We start from the raw sequence: 17,868 nt of genomic DNA, 5'->3' as shown, positions 1-17,868 counted from the left end.
TGTCAACTGGTGAGACCTGGAGTGGCTTGGGCCCTGCCCCCTTTCTTCACCACTCTGAAAACGCACCTTGTGGCACACTGATGGTTGGGGGATGAAGCCCTCTTGTCTCCAGAGGGTCCTTGGGGGCCAACAAGCCCTCCTGTTACTTGCAGTAAGGCCCACACAGCAGGATTGCTGAGAGGTCTTCATAGGCCACTGCCCCTTTCTCTACCACTCTGCAAACACGTCTTCTGGCGCACTGGTGGCTGGGAGATGAGATCTACTTTACGCCTGAGGGTCCTTGAGGGCCAACTACCCCTCTTGTTACCTACAGTAAGTCCTACACAGCTGGGTTGCTAAGAGGATGTTGGACGCCACGCCCCCTTTCTCCACCACTCTGAAAACACACCTCCTGGCACACTATCTGTTGGGGGAAGAAGTCCACTTTAGTCCTGAGACCCTTAGGAGGCAAGGGGACAACACCCCCCACCAGAGGTATATCAAGAGGCACGTTTGTTTGTTTGTTTGTTTGTTAGTGGAGAAAGGGGGTGTGGTCTTTGATCACCTCTCAGTAATCCCGCTGTGTGGGACTTACTATAGGTAACAGGAGGTCTTGTTGGCCCCTAAGGACCATCAGCGGTCACGGTAACTCCATCCCCCAACCAGCAACGCGCCAGGATTGCAATTGCAAAGTGGTACAGAAAAGGAGCAGGGCCTCCAGCATCGTGCCAATAGAATATATATTTTTTAATTATAAAGAAAGGGTGGGCCATGATACCCCCCTTCCCTGGGCCATATTTGGGCCCAAGGACCCCATCCCCCAGAGCAAGGCATTTTTAGAAAGGAGAGGGGGGCTGTGCGGACTCCCTCCCGAGGCCAATGGCGGCCCCGGGGACCCCATCCCCTGGGGCCTGAAGTTTCATTTAAAAAAAAATGTGCTTAAAATTAAAGGAAGGGGGCCGCATGTCCCCCCTTTCCTGGGCTGATTTTGGGTCCGGGGAACCCATGCCTTGGGGCCTGCCCTTAATTTTGTATTTATTTATAAAACAATTGAGGGGGGCCATATGGCCCCCCTCCCGGGCCAATTTCGACATCGGCAACCCCATCCCCGGGGGCCTGGCCTGTAGTGTGGGTGCCCTGGTCGCATCCAGGGCACCCACTGTCTGTGATGGTGACAGTGGATCCCATCACAGATCGCGGATCTCCATGTCCTGCAGGAGCCGGCACTGCTTTTACACATAGGGAGCTGCTAACATGCTGCTTCTTGTGTGTAATAGCAAATTGCGCTTCTGCTTTGAGCAAGCAACAGCAAAATGCTCTCCTTGCTCAAAGCAGAGCATTTTTTGCTATTTCTTGGCAGGAGCAAACCATAGCAAACTGCAAGGTGTGGGCACCCCGGGACATTGTTGGAGCCAGCCCTGGGGGGTGGCGGAACTCAGGACCATCCTGTGCTCCAGGAGGTGGGCCATATGGCCCTCACCTATGTTTGTATTTGCCTCTGGGAGGTGGCACGGCCCCCTGCAGTAAATCTAAAAAAGCCCTGGGGAGGTGGCAGTCCCCAAGGCTGCAGTGGTCCATGCGGCCCTCCCCAATAATTTACAATAAAGCCCTGCGGAGATGGCATTCCTGGGGCTGGAGGCAGCCGAGAGCACACCCATTTAAAAGGATATATAGCATGGGGAGGTGGTAGGCCCCAGGGCAGCAAGAGAGGCCAAACAGGCCTCCCCAAGATTAATATTTTAAGAAACCTCGTGGGAATGGTGGTCCCAGGGCATAATGAGCCCCAGGAGGAGGAGCCCATGTGCCCCCCTACAGTATTTAAAAAGGCCCCCGAGATCTGGCCCACCTGGGGACGGATAATGAATGAAGCACAGTAAGCCACGCTGCCACATCTGCGGGTCCCGTTGAAATTATTTTTAAAAAAGCTTCTTTTTTGCCCCGCGGGTTCTCAATGAGACCTCCAAGAGCCCTAGGGGGTCAGGGTGTTTCTACCCTGCCCCCTTTTCTTTTTTGTTCACATTTTTTGCGGGACTAGGTTCAACACCCATCACTTACTGGATGAAGTGTTGGCAGCCAATCAAATTCCAGGAGGGTTTCAGTAGGCTGTTGGGCTCCCAGATATATATATCTTTTTAAACTTAAATACCTCTGAAACTGCTGAAGGGATTTACACCAAATCAAAAAAAACACAGTTTCTAGATCAACATTTAGCTTTCTGTCAAATTTGGTGTCATTCTGTATTTGTATTTGTATTTGTACTGGGTTTTATATCGCGCCAACTCACCGACAGGTCTCAAAGCGCTACTAACCAAGTGCAGCTACAAGAGGCAAGATGAAAATAAGAGAGATTATAGATCTAATAACCAAACACTAGGAAGTAAATGCGTCTTTGAAGAGTAGAGTCTTCAAAGACTTCCTGAAGTGGAGGAGGTTGGACTCTCTGCGAAGCACCTCCGGTAACTTGTTCCAGATGAATGGAGCCTGAGCTGAAAAGGATCTGCCTCCTTTAGTTGCCAGCTTAAAGCGTGGGCAGGACAGCAGGAAAGAACCGGAGGATCGCAGGGCGCGCTTAGGTTCGTATAGTTCAAGTCTCTCTTTTATATAGGCTGGCGCCTGTCCATGGATTGCTTTGTGGCAGATGCACATGCTCTTAAATTCAACTCTTTGCACCACAGGCAACCAATGAAGCCTGTAGAGCAATGGGGAAGCATGAGTCCGCCTTGGCACACCAAATATCAGGCGCGCTGCGTCGTTCAGAGTAACCTGAAGACGGTTGGATAGATTTTTTGGGAGGCCAAGATATAGCGCATTGCCATAATCGATTCTCGACACTATTGTAGCTGAGACAATGGTTCGCAGCATATTCCATGAGAGTAAGGGAACGAGCTTCCGCAGTTTCCTGATTAGGTTGGTACAAGAACCAACTACAGCGGACACTTGGTTAGCCATCGAGAGTTCCTGATCGATTTTCATGCCGAGGCTCTTAACGCTAGGGCACGGTCTTGGAGTGGGTCCAAGTTCTTGTGGCCAAAACAGATCGTTCCAGGGGGAGGTCAAGGTTGAAACTACGAGAACCTCCGTTTTGTCTGGGTTGATTTTCAATAAATTGGACGACATCCAGTTTACTGTAAATCGTAATATGTCTTGGGCCGTGGACTGAGCCGATGGTGTATTGTCGATACTCAGCAGCAGCTGAGTATCATCGGCATAGTTAAAAACTTTGCAGTTCATTTTTGCCAGGGACTCTATCAATGGCTGTAAATACAAATTGAATAGAAGTGGAGAGAGCGCAGAGCCCTGCGGGACTCCACAAGATAAAGCACCCTCATCGGAGACCTGATCTGCTACCTGGATTCTCTGCGTCCTCCCAGATAAGAAGGCTGTTAGCCATTCGAGGGCTCGCTCTCCTATCCCAAACCGAGCCAGTCTGCCCAGAAGCAATGCATGGCTGACAGTATCAAACGCCGCTGAAAGGTCTAGTAATATCAGGGCGCTTGGCTTTTTACTGTCAGCCATGCATCTGAGCTCATCCAGTACAGACAGCATTACCAATTCTGTGCTATGGTGGGCACGAAAGCCAGCCTGCCGCTCTTGGAGAAGATGGTGAGATTCCAGGAGGGCTGACAAAGATTTTAACACGTGCTGTTCCAACACTTTTGACAGAAATGGCAGCTGAGAAATAGGTCTGTAGTTCTTCAGGATGGATGGATCTGCCCCGGGCTTTTTTAACAGGGGTCTGACGCGTGCCTCTTTAAAGGAGGTAGGTAATGCGCCAGTAGCTAGTGAGGTGTTTAGGAGGTGTAAGATCTGATCCTCTAGGATCGGGATTGCTAGTCGGAGGATATCGGGTGGGCACGGGTCAGCAGGTGAGCCTGACTTGATGGATGCTACAAGTTATCTCAGGATGGTAGGGTCAATTTCAGGGAAACTGGTAAAAATAAGGGTTGAGGAATTTAAAGGAGGCAGTTATTCAATGTGTGAGACTGGATTATCCTTCTTAATATCGGACAAGATAATCGCAACTTTTTCGAGGAAATATCCTTGAAAGGTATCACAGTTGATCGAGATGTCGTTCTTTTCCTCCTTCACACTTAGCTCTTTCAGGATTTGAAAGGTTTCTCTCTGGATATTTGTGGCGTTGTTTATGCGTGTCTCGTAATAGTCCTTTTTAGCTAAGACGATAAACTTTTTGTATGTTTGAAACGACAATCTATATAGTTCCCTATCAGTGTCCTTTTTGGATTTCCTCCAGCATCTTTCGAGGCAGCGGAGTTTTCTTTTGTGTTCGCGTAGGCTTTGAGTGAACCAAGGGGCTCCTTTCTCTGCACCCTTTACTCTTTGTACCTTTTCGGGGGCTAGTTCATCGATTGATTTCCTAAGAGTAGTCGTGATCACATCATACATTGAGTCGAGGTCAGAAACACCTTGAGAGACTATGGAAGTCTGTTTGTATTTGGGCAGAGTTTTGGCCAAGGTGTCAGAATTTACTTTTTTCCAATGGCGTACTTTTTTGGTTTTTAAAGGAAGTTTAGCCTGGAAATTAATTAGCGGTACGTCGTACAGTATTAGGTGGTGATCCGACCAGATACAGGGTGTAACACTTGTGATGGCCACCTTTGGCATGGAAGACCAAATAAGATCAAGAATATGGCCTTTTTTGTGGGTTGGAGCTTCCACAAGTTGTACTAAACCAAGAGAGGTCATAGTAGTCTGTAATTTCTGGGCTAGCGGATCTTGATCGCTTTTATCCCAGTGGACATTGAAATCGCCAGTTACCAGGATGTTTTTATAGCGTGTGCATAGATCTGATAATATAGGGAGAAAGAGGTCGTTGAATTTTGAGGTACTTTGGGGTGGGCAGTACACTGTTAAGATGGTAAGACAGGAGTTGTTCATAGTGATTTTTATCCTTAAAATGTCGACGGTACTTATGGTCTCCGATAAGATTTTAGTTACCGTAAACTGCTTTTTAAAGATCGTTGCTACACCCCCACCTCGGGCCCCCTCTGGTCGGTTGTGCCAGATCATATCATATCCACTAGGAAGGGCGGCAATGATATCCGGGGAAGAGGCATCACTCAGCCAGGTTTCGGTGAGTGTCAAGAAATCAATAGTCTCGTCTTGTAAAAGGGTGTAGATTTCCAGATGATGTTTCTGCAGTGACCTGGTATTGAGGGTAGCTAGCTTAAGGGGGGGTGAAGGATTAGAGTTCTTACCACCGGATACGTGCAAGATGTTAAGGTCCTCTAAGGTGGCACATATAACAGGTGATAATGTATAGCTGTCAGGATTCAGTGCTAGGAGATCCCCAGAGGAGTAGCAGGTGCGTGTACCAGAGTCCCTAAGCCCTGTGCCCAGTCGTGCGCGGACGGGCGCAGACGGGCAGGACTCTGGCACGACTCCGGCGCAGATCCGGCGCGCCCGCTGATCGCGTCCGCTGCGCGGAGTCATCTCTGCCCGTTTTTATGGCGCCTGAAATCGCGTCACAAATTGCTGCCTGACCCAAGATGGCCGCCAAAACCGGTACTCTGCTCTCGGCGTCAACACTCGGCCGAGAGCAGGTCCGATTCGGAAAAGCAGGGGTCTAGGTACTATTGAGCGCAAGGGGGGTCAACAGGGGGGTCGCAAGCACCTATTACGGTCAGGTGCACAAAATACAAATTTACACAGTTTCAATTATTAAAAGCAGATTAAGATTTTTAAGAAGGCAAGAGACCTCCCGGCTTCCGCCTCAGGAGGGTGAAAGTGCGTGCAGGTTAGAATTACCGGCACTCTCCCTTCGCGTCCCTTTTATGGCGCCTGAAATCGCGTCACAAATTGCTGCCTGACCCAAGATGGCCGCCAAAACCGGTACTCTGCTCTCGGCGTCAACACTCGGCCGAGAGCAGGTCCGGTTCGGAAAAGCAGGGGTCTAGGTACTATTGAGCGCAAGGGGGGTCAACAGGGGGGTCGCAAGCACCTATTACGGTCAGGTGCACAAAATACAAATTTACACAGTTTCAATTATTAAAAGCAGATTAAGATTTTTAAGAAGGCAAGAGACCTCCCGGCTTCCGCCTCAGGAGGGTGAAAGTGCGTGCAGGTTAGAATTACCGGCACTCTCCCTTCGCGTCCCTTTTATGGCGCCTGAAATCGCGTCACAAATTGCTGCCTGACCCAAGATGGCCGCCAAAACCGGTACTCTGCTCTCGGCGTCAACACTCGGCCGAGAGCAGGTCCGATTCGGAAAAGCAGGGGTCTAGGTACTATTGAGCGCAAGGGGGGTCAACAGGGGGGTCGCAAGCACCTATTACGGTCAGGTGCACAAAATACAAATTTACACAGTTTTAATTATTAAAAGCAGATTAAGATTTTTAAGAAGGCAAGAGACCTCCCGGCTTCCGCCTCAGGAGGGTGAAAGTGCGTGCAGGTTAGAATTACCGGCACTCTCCCTTCGCGTCCCTTTTATGGCGCCTGAAATCGCGTCACAAATTGCTGCCTGACCCAAGATGGCCGCCAAAACCGGTACTCTGCTCTCGGTGTCAACACTCGGCCGAGAGCAGGTCCGATTCGGAAAAGCAGGGGTCTAGGTACTATTGAGCGCAAGGGGGGTCAACAGGGGGGTCGCAAGCACCTATTACGGTCAGGTGCACAAAATACAAATTTACACAGTTTCAATTATTAAAAGCAGATTAAGATTTTTAAGAAGGCAAGAGACCTCCCAGCTTCCGCCTCAGGAGGGTGAAAGTGCGTGCAGATTAGAATTGTTCAGTTGGTCAGGCTGTATATATGTTAAAAAAATAAAAAAAATCCCCATAGAATAACATGGGGAAAATGTGTTTTGGGGACCCCTTTTTTCTCGGTCCCTGTTTGATGCATCACCTGGAAACTTTCAACACAGTAGCTGAACCAAAACGGGGAGTTTTTTAAAATATTCTTGAAGATTCTTCCAACGGAGCAAAAGTATCTGGCAAAAACTACCTACTGGCGACCACTAGCAGGTAATAAACCATTCAGAAAAACACACATTCACTGGACGATGTCATCAGTGATGTTAGATGAACTAACTATAGGGGGGAATTTCAATGGTTTTGTATGAGTGAAATGTCCAGCTACTATAACATGTGTGAAACCTATGTTTTTTTTAGTGAATTTCTAAGGTTTTTTAAATGCTAATTCCTAACTATAACGTGTGTAAAACCTATGGTTTTTTCACTGAATTTCTAAGGTTTTTTAAATGCTAATTCCTTACTATAACATGGCTGAAACCTATGTTTTTTTCAGTGAATTTCTAAGGTTTTTTAAATGCTATTTCCTAACTATAACGTGGCTGAAACCTATGGTTTATTCAGTGAATTTCAAAGGTTTTGTAAATGATCATTTTTAAATGTATTAATTGTTATATATTTTTATACTGAATTACTAAATTATTTTAAAATATTTATTTTTAGATATTTTATTTTTAAAATTACATTCCATATTTTTATATAATTTAAAAAAGATACGTTTTTTAAAATATAGATTTTTTTTTCTTATTTAATGTTTTTTTTAACCCCTTCCATGCTCATGGCGGAACGGTTCCGTCATGAGCGTCGGTTGAGCTGTGCTCATGACGGAACCGTTCCGTCATGAGCCCATAGGCTCATTAGAACCGCGCTGAAGGGGTTAATTTATATATATTTTATATATCAGGCAATGATATCCTATGGTAGGAAATTCAAGTTACTGGTAAGTACAGTTACATTTTCTTTTCAGGAATAGAAATGAGCTGAAAGATACAGCACTGAGTTCTCTCCTGATAACAGGTAACTAAATTGGAATTCGTAGTTCGGCTGATTTTAGAGGAATTTTTTTAAGTTCCCAAACTCCACACTTAGAAAAATTTCCAAGTGAAACCAGTCAATGTTAGCCTATGGAAGGAAATTCAAGTTACTGTAAGCATGGTTAGAATTACTTTTCAGGATCAGTAGTGCGCTCAAAGATGCAGCACTGACGTTTCTTGTGATAACAGGTGAGTAAATTGGAATACGTAGTTCGGCAGAATTTACAGGAATATTTTGCTCAATAGTGGAGGAAGGGGGCGGGGCCTGAGGTAACATGTGTGCAAACACCCCCTGTGGCGTGTTTTAGATTGGGGAATTAATTCCTCTTCAATCCTGAGGTCCCCTGTAAGCCAACTAGCCCACTAGGTCTCTCCAGTATGCGCCAGGCAGCAGTGTTGCAGAGAGGTGTTCAAAGGGCACGCCCTCTTTTTACAACACTCTGCAACACAGCTCCGTGGCACTTACTGGAGATACCTGTTGGACTAGTTGCCCCCTAGGGGACCTCTGGATTGAACAAGAATTAATTCCCCAACTTAAAACACGCCTCAGGGCATGTTTCCACTCACATCACCTCAAGCCCCGCCCCTACCTTCACCACTGTGCAAACGCACCCTGTAGAGTGTTCTAAGTTGGGGGATTAAGTCCCCTTGCATACTGGGGGTCCCTGGGGGCCAACAAGCCCACCAGGAGCCTCCAGTATGCGCCAGGAGGCTGCGTTGCAGAGAGGTGTAATGAGGCCACGTCCCTTTTTACACCTCTCTGCAACGCAGACCACTGGCGTGTTTGCAGAGGGGGAACTTATTCCCCTTCCATACTGAGGGTCCCTGGGGGCCAACTAGCCCCCCAGGAATCTCCAGTAGGTGCCAGGGGGCTGAGTTGCAGAGAGGTGTAATGAGGCCACGCCCCTTTTTACACCTCTCTGCAACGCAGCCCCCGGGCGTGTTTGCAGAGGGGGAACTAATTCCCCTTGCATACTGGGGGTCCCTGGAGGCCAACTAGCCAACCAGGAATCTCCAGTATGCGCCAGGGGGCTGCATTGCAGAGAGGTGTAATGAGGCCACGTCCATTTTTACACCTCTCTGCAACGCAGACCACTGGCGTGTTTGCAGAGGGGGAACTTATTCCCCTTCCATACTGAGGGTGCCTGGGGGCCAACTAGCCCACCAGGAATCTCCAGTAGGTGCCAGGGGGCTGAGTTGCAGAGAGGTGTAATGAGGCCACGCCCCTTTTTACACCTCTCTGCAACGCAGCCCCCGGGCGTGTTTGCAGAGGGGGAACTAATTCCCCTTGCATACTGGGGGTCCCTGGAGGCCAACTAGCCAACCAGGAATCTCCAGTATGCGCCAGGGGGCTGCATTGCAGAGAGGTGTAATGAGGCCACGTCCATTTTTACACCTCTCTGCAACGCAGACCACTGGCGTGTTTGCAGAGGGGGAACTTATTCCCCTTCCATACTGAGGGTGCCTGGGGGCCAACTAGCCCACCAGGAATCTCCAGTATGTGCCAGGGGGCTGCGTTGCAGAGAGGTGTAATGAGGCCACGCCCCTTTGTACGCCTCTCTGCAATGCAGCCTGCTGGTGCTTTTTCAGAGGGGGAACTAATTCCCCTTGCATACTGAGGGTCCCTGGGGGCCAACTAGCCCACCAGGAGCCTCCAGTATGCGCCAGGGGACTGTGTTGCAGAGAAGTGTAAAATAATTACTTTGCCCCGGGGGTGGCGGTCCCCGGGACAGTGTGGGGGGATTGGCGCCCCCCACACTTCTTTTTCACTATGCCCCCGGGATTTGGTCACCCCCGGGGGATAATTTGAAAATAAGCAGACTGTTTTTTGTCGCAGGGTACGCGTAAGTACGCGTGCATACGTGTACCCCGCAATTTTTAAAAAAAATAATAAAACATTTTTGGGCCTTGGGGGTCCTTGTGGGACCCCCTGAGCAGGCCTAAGGGGTCAGGGTGTTTCTACCCTTCCCCCTTTTTGCGTTCTACACTTTTGTTTTTCTACTTTCTTGTGCGTCGGTCTACCGAGCACAAGATGGCTGCCAACACTTCCTGGTTTGGAGTGTTGACAGCCAATGAGCATGCAGCTCGTACTCGCAAAGGTACACGTACCACGCGATTTTTCAGTCTACGGAGGCACAAGATGGCTGCTGACACCTCCTGGTTTGGAGTGTTGACAGACAGTTGACAGCCAATCAGCATGCATCTCAAGCGTATTGTACGCGTACGGTAAGCGCCTATAGATATATATCTATGCTTTTACTTTTGATTTTCTCAGAAACTACTGAACGGATTTACACCATTTAACAAAAAGGGCGATCTGCGAACCGAACTCTACCTCTCTGCCAAATTTGGTGTAATTCCGTTGAGCCGTTCGGGCTGTAGCCCTGGCTAAAGGTCCTATGGAAAATTGCATGGGAAAAACACGTTTTGGGACCCCCCTTTTCTCTCAGCCCCCGCTTCATGAATCACCCCCAAACTTTCAGGGAAAGAGCGGAGCGGAGCAGGCCATTTTCTTGGAGAAATTTGCGAAGATTCGTCCTTAGGCGCCAAAATTATTCCAGATAGAATATTGTGGATTTCCTATGGAAACTAGGTCCTAACTATAACTACCTACTGGCGAATGCCAGTAGGTAATATATGTATATGTATATATATATATATATATATATATATATATATATATATTACCTACTGGCGGTCGCCAGTAGGTATATATAGTTAGGATTTTTTCCCTATGGGATTTTTGAAAATTCTATGTCTAATAACTTTGGCGTTTGTGGACGGAATTGGCTGAAATATTCAGGAAAATGGAACATTTTGTTTCTGAGCAGCCCCTGAAAATTTGGGGGGGGTTTGTCAAGGGGGGGCCGAGAAAAAAGGGGGGTCCCAAAACGCGTTTTTCCCATGTTAATTTCCATAGGGCGGTTGGCCTCACTTTTAGCCCGAACGGCTGAATGGATTTGCACGAAACTTGGCAAAATTGTAGGGACTGTTAGCCCGATGTGCCTTTGCTAGGTCTCAATATATGTGCTCCAGTGGATTTTGAGAAATTAACGTTCAAAAAAAGATATATATCTGTAACAGCGCACCGGGCAGCGCTCCGCTTCGCGTACTTTTCGCGTTACGGAGCTTTGCGAAGCGAAGCTGATTGGTACTCCCGCGTCTGTAAACATTCCAAACAGTCTGTAGCGGCCGCCATCTTGTCTCTCGGTAGGATCGAGAGACAAGAGGAGGCCAAAGCGAAGGGGCAAATGACCATAAGGGGGCATAGTAGATCCTCCCTGACCCCCTAGGTTTGATGTGGAGGTTTTAAAAGGGCCCCGCGGGGCAAAAAAAAAAAAAAATAAATAAATAAATAATCGAACGAGTGAATGGATTTGCATGAAACTTGGCAAAATTGTAGGGACCGGTAGCCCGATGTGCCTTTGCTGGGTCTCAATATATGTGCTGCAGTGGATTTTGAGAAAATAACGTTCAAAAAAAGATATATATCTGTGACAGTGTCCCGGGTAGCGCTCCGTTTCGCGTACTTTTCGCATTACGGAGCTTTGCGAAGCGAAGCTGATTGGCTCTCCGGTGTCTGTAAACATTCCAAACAGTACGGAGCGGCCGCCATCTTGTCTCTCTGTAGGATCGAGAGACAAGAGGAGGCCAAAGCGAAGGGGCAAATGACCATAAGGGGGCATAGTAGATCCTTCCTGAACCCATAGGTTTGATGTGGAGGCTTTAAAAGGGCTCCGTGGGGCAAAAAAAAAAAAATCATTTTTTTTGGTGGGGTGCGCCCGGTTAGCGTAACGGGAAGCGGACTGGGGAGCGTACTACAAGGAAACAAGAATGATTGACTTTTAACTTATTGTATGTTTATAGACTTTTTTTTTCTTTTTTTTCTGCTGAGTGACGTCTCGGCCTATCTCCACGGGATGCAGTCCCTACCATCTCGGCGTTTAAGCCCAGGGGGACCGGTAGTGTGGGAGTGATAACGTCTGTTAACGTTCGATTCGAAGGAAATCAGGAAGTGTTGAAAAACATTGTCTGCGCCATCTTGCCTTTTTTCAAATGCCACACTTTTGTCGTGCACGGCAGCCATTTTAGATGCCTTGACCAGACCCACTCTCTGCACGCTGTCGATCCTTAGCATGGCTCCCCACCCTCGCAAGCATCTCCCCCAGGCACTGGTCACCCCCGCTCTCTGTCTTATGCATGGGCAATAAACCTCCCCCCATCTGCGCTGTTCTTCCCTGAGAATCACACCCTGTGCCCGCCCGACACCTCCCTTTCGCCCTATTCACTACCGCACCCTCTGACACTCCTCTTCCTCTGTGTCCGATTGTCCTGGCCGGTCCCAGGCTATCAGGTAGCCCTGCAGATGTAGTTTATGGCCCCAGCTGTAAAGAATCACCCCTCTTCAAAGGAGTTATAGTAGATCAAGGCCCACACCCGATGAGATCCGTCACACCACACGCGTTCCTACTATCTGAAAACCATCCTGTATTGTGATTGGGGAGGGGACCGAGCCTGAAGCGGAAGATTCCAGGGATGCCTCTTTGTACATCAAAGTTTTTACAATTATGTGTCACATTAAAAATATATAGCACTCCAACAAAGTAGTAGGATTATAAAACTTTAATAACTTATAAATATATACAACGCAACAAAAACAGTAAAAACATTTAAACATTTTTAGGAAAAAAGAAGGAACAATGGTCAGTAGCGGTCGGTTGTGCGAATAGTCCCAAGGCAGCACAACGTCCTGAGTTCTGGATGGCACCCAGGTGATGTTGCCTGGGTGCCGCACTGGTTTTGGGTATCCTACAATGCTGCTCCGAATAACGGCGTGGGGCGTCCCGGGGGGTGGGTCATCAGTAGCGGTCTGTTGTGCGAATAGTCCCAAGGCAGCAGAACGCGCTGAGATGTGGATGGCACCCAGGTGATGTCCAGTAAGTTGCAGCACTGGTTTTGGTATCCTACAATGCTGCTCCGAATAACGGCGTGGGGCGCCCCGGGGGGGGTTGAGGCGGCGTGAACGGGCCTCCCCAGGTGGAGGCTCGTCTGCTGTAGTGGGGCGCCCCTTTACCGTTTCAGTTGCCATTCCGTCCGCTTTTGGTACACTGTGTCAAAATCCGCCATTCAGCTGAGTTGCGCCCACTCTTGCGGTGCAGCGATAGGCGGCTGCCACAGGACTCTCAAAATGGCGGCAGGCTCTTTCCTTTTTGGGCCTGGTCCACTGAAATGGCCCTGGGACACCTTGGAAATCGGACGCTTGTCTGCTAGGTCTTGGACCCCATTCTCGAAAGCGTCCCCTCAGCCTTGAGGATTCTACAAAAGTCTTGGGGGCCCCCGACTCCTGCAGGCTTCCGGTGGGGAGCGGCTGCCATGATTGCTCGCGGAATGATCACGACGGAGCCACGAGATGGTGGTGCTCTCATGCTGACGCCAGCTTCAGTCTGAAACATCCAGAAACAAGGTGGGGCTTTCATCGTTTGGGAAAAAAAAAAAGTTTTCATCCAATGAAAAGTGTTGTTTTTAGGTCATATGATCAAGCCTTCCATCATTAGGAAACCAAAAGTAAAATGAACCAATGAAAAGTTTTATAAACAAGTCACATGACCTGTTATGCGGCATAGGGTATAAAAAGCGTAGAAAATCCGTTGGCACGTGAGGCGGCGTCAGTAGCGGACCGATGTGCGAATAGGCCGAAGGCAGCACAACGCGCCAAGATCCGGATGGCACCGAGGTGGTGTCTAGCAAGTTGCCGCACTGGTGTGGCCATCCTACAATGCTGAAAGTCGGCGTGGGGCGCCCCGTTGGCCTGTGAGGTGGCGTCAGTAGCGGACCGATGTGCGAATAGGCCGAAGGCAGCACAACGCGCCAAGATCCGGATGGCACCGAGGTGGTGTCTAGCAAGTTGCCGCACTGGTGTGGCCATCCTACAATGCTGAAAGTCGGCGTGGGGCGCCCCGTTGGCCTGTGAGGTGGCGTCAGTAGCGGACCGATGTGCGAATAGGGCCAAAGGCAGCGCAACGCGCCAAGATCCGGATGGCACCGAGGTGGTGTCTAGCAAGTTGCCGCACTGGTGTGGCCATCCTACAATGCTGCGCCGAAAGTCGGCGTGGGGCGCTCCGTTGGCCTGTGAGTTCGCGTCAGTCAGTGGGGGTTGTTTGAGGATCTGACTGCATTGGAAAGCAATGTGATGCTGTGCGTCGCCCCCAAGATGAAGGTTCCTCGGCTGCAGTGGGGTGCCCCTTGGTGTTTCACTCGCTATGCAGCTGAGTTGCGTGCGCACTTGCGGCGAATAGGTCGAAGGCAGCACAACAATATTTTCTGAATAGAAGACACCACAAGGCACTGAGATTCGGTTGGCACCGAGGTGGTGTCTAGCAAGTTGCCGCACTGGTGTGGCCATCCTACAATCCTGCTCCGAATAACGGTGTGGGGTGCCCGAAGGGGGGCGGGGGGAGGCGGCGTGAATGGGCCTTCCCAGGTGGAGGCTCGTCTGCTGTAGTGGGGCGCCCCTTTACCGTTTCAGTTGCCATTCAGCTGAGTTTCGGCCGCTCTTGATGCTACAGCGACAGGCGGCTGCAACAGGACTCTCAAAATGGCGGCCTGTTCTTTGGATTTGGGCCTGGTCCACTAAAATGGCCCTGGGACACCTTAGAACTCGGACGCTCGAATTTTTTTTCCTTTCCTCTACATGCAAAAAAAGGTAAATGCCCGGTACGTTACACGCCTCATCTGCCACGATGTACTCTCCAGAGGAACCGAAAAAAAATATAGTTATGGTAACTATACCATGCATCGTCATATGGAGAGGTGGCACCGATTAATTATAGTGCTGCATAAAAGAGAGATTTGGAGGAGAATCCCCGATCTGCCAGTACATTCACCAAAGAAGTGGCACTGACAGCATCAGAGGCAAGGGAAACGGTCCCAAATATTTAGAAGAACTTTGGAAAGATTAAAATGACATGTTTAGATTGTGGCAAATTAATTTCATGTGGACAGATGAGTGTTACTCTAATAAATACAGCATATGAACATCATCATAGTCGATGGTTGGTAGAGACATTTTGACTATATCCTGGACCTGCCCGTCCTCGCCCAAAATGGCGCCGTAATAAATGGGACTCGTAACTCCTTGTTGTGTACTGGTTGCAGAACCTTGAAATCACGAGATACGTATGCAGTTTTGAAGCACATGGCGGGCGGGGACGAGAATTGATTGAATATTTCGACATCCCTATTGATATTAAGTTCTGATGTGTTATTGATTACTGTACTATTGAAAGTTCGAATTAACGTCACCCATGGTACTTGCCCGCAAATGTATATCTAGATAATTTTATTGTAACCGGCTCTGTCGTATTTTAATTATTAAATGTACGTCCACCGATTCCGCAACTGTTAGACACCTTAGTTCTTGCAACCTAATGGCAAGCCCGTTACGTTCCTCTACAGTGTAAATGTCTACTCATCATATACGATTACAGTTTGCTCCGTGGCCGGCCCACGTGGTTATAGGCCCGTATTTGTATACTGACGTTTTCACAATAAAGGTTTTTAAAAGAAAACATGGTAGTAGTTTTTACATTGGTAAAGTTTTTAATAATAGTCACTGTTTAAGAATCAGTAAAAGGCAAGTGAAATAAAGCAGTCCAATTACATGAAGGGTAAAAGGTATAATACGCAGGAACGCAGTAAAGATAAATGGTCGAGGGCTGTTGTGTTTTCTACTCCTGCAACATAAAGTGATCGATAAGAATCTGATATTCAGGCGTATCGGCGACTAAGACAGCAGGCCGAGCCTCTTTTGCTCAACGGCTCCGTCATGGGATGAAGAAACGCCCTTTTTCTCGAAAAAGGAATATATTTTACTTGCAGGACAGTTGTAAATTTTCCGGGAAAGTACATTAGCCTGGAACATTATAACATATGTTTAAGAAAAAATAATGTTCGAAAGTAATAAAAAGCGTAATTTTTAGGTCATATGACCAAGCCTTTCATCATTAGAATAAGAAAAGTAAAATGAACCAATGAAAAGTTTTATTAACAAGTCACATGACCTGTTATGCTTACGTTACGCGCTGCGCGCCGCGCCCCGGATCGCTTCCGGGAAGCTGCGCTTCGCGCACCGGAGCACTTCCGGGTGCGCTAACGCGGCACGTCATATGACGCATTACGCGACAACGCAGGTCCAGAATATAGTCAAAATGTCTCCACCAACCAGCGGTCGGAACACAACCCCTTTCAGCAGGCTAAATAGTTCTGTTAAATGACAACAGAAGGGACAGGCAACAAGAACCATCAGTCAAAGAGGGGAGGGCAAGTTCTTTTCTACCGGGTCACGTTGGGGCGCTACCGGAACTGATCGAATTGGTAGTCTACAGTGTTTCTGGATGTTTCAGACTGAAGCTGGCGTTAGCATGAGAGCACCACCATTTCGTAGCTCCGTCGTGGCCATTCCACGTGCAATCATGCTAGGCGCTCCCCACCAGAAGCCTGCGGGAGTCGGGGGCCCCCAAGACTTTTGTAGAATCTTCAAGGCTGAGGGTACGCTTTCGAGAATGGAGCCCAAGCTCTAGCAGACAAGCGTCCGAGTTCCAAGGTGTCGCAGGCCCATTTTAGTGGACCACGCCCAAATCTGAAGAGCCGGCCGCCATTTTGAGAGTCCTGTGGCAGCCGCCTATCGCTGCACCGCAAGAGCGGGAGCAACTCAAGTACATGGTGAGCAAGACGCTGTAGTCAAAAGAGCGGGCGGTAAACAGCTGAATAGTGGAAGAGGCACAGTGTAGCAAAAGCGGGCTGAATGGCAACTGAAACGGAAAAGGGGCACCCCACTACAGCGTGTCTTTAGGTGAAACGGATTGTGGGACAAGGTCCAGAATGGAAGAGTCACCAAAAGGCAAAAAGTTCCGCTTGACCCCGGGAGCCGGCCACCTATGTCGGGGGCGATCTCAGGCCACACCAGGGCAACACGACTTGGGGAGGGGGCCGGAGCCAAGCGCCCCCTCCGAGTCCGCGCCATGACACCGTCCCTCGGGGGCCTCCGTCAAGCGGTGCAGGGTGGCACCGCATCACATTGTTTTCAAATGCAGTCACGTCCTCAAACAGCCCCCACTTACATTAAGAATAGTGAAGCTGAAGCAAGTGCAAATAGGCTTCAGACAGTGTTACAAGCACTCCTCAAAACTTTGAACCATCAGAGTGCATGGGTTTCATGCTCGATCGATTGAGCTAGCCGGATCGGGCAACAAAAAGTATAAAATAGTTATGTAAATAGTTATTTAATAAAATGTTTTACCCTGTTACTTTGCTGGTGTGTTGTATATATTTGTAATATTTGCATAGAGTTTATCGTTATTTTGGGCGGGGTGGGTGGCGGAGCCGAGCTGTCTTGCAGCCATCATGGTGTGGAGTTCAGTTCATCTCACTAGTTTCGTATTTCTCATGAGGGGTTGTTCCTAATGTTTCTATTTTAGCGAGGTCAAAAAGAGATCCCATTAGTGGCCTACTGATTTTGCTCGATTCCTTTTGTTTTTTTACACGATTTTTCGCTATCTGCAAAGACTAAACAGAGTATTGCGACTCTGTGCTTGTTTGTAAATAGAGAATGAACCAAAGAGAACCAATTCTAAAACAGTAAATGCTTGGATAACAATCAATCAAATGGAGAGAGAAGCAGGCACGACGGATTACAACGGGGGCAAAGGCCTGCGTTAACTACCCTTCACTATCTGCAAAGAGAGAGTACTCCTAATAGAAATGAGGGGGGGCAGCATTCAAAGCAGATCAGTGTGCATAAACACGAAAATGTTTTTTCTTACCACGTACTTGACATTCGACAGCTTATGATATTTGCTATTAAAAAACCATTGAAATTCACTGAAAAAACCATAGGTTATAGACCATATATAGTTAGGAATTAGCATTTACAAAACCTTGAAAATTCACTGAAAAAACCATAGGTTATAGACCATATATAGTTAGGAATTAGCATTTAAAAAACCTTATTTTACTCACACAAAACCATTGAAATTCCATATATAGTTAGTTGTACTAACTATATATCGCGCACCCACAATCCACTGCTG

Source organism: Lissotriton helveticus, chromosome 4_1 (genome assembly GCF_964261635.1).
Source record: "Lissotriton helveticus chromosome 4_1, aLisHel1.1, whole genome shotgun sequence".
NCBI lineage: Eukaryota > Metazoa > Chordata > Amphibia > Caudata > Salamandridae > Lissotriton > Lissotriton helveticus.
This window is presented reverse-complemented; position numbering follows the sequence as displayed.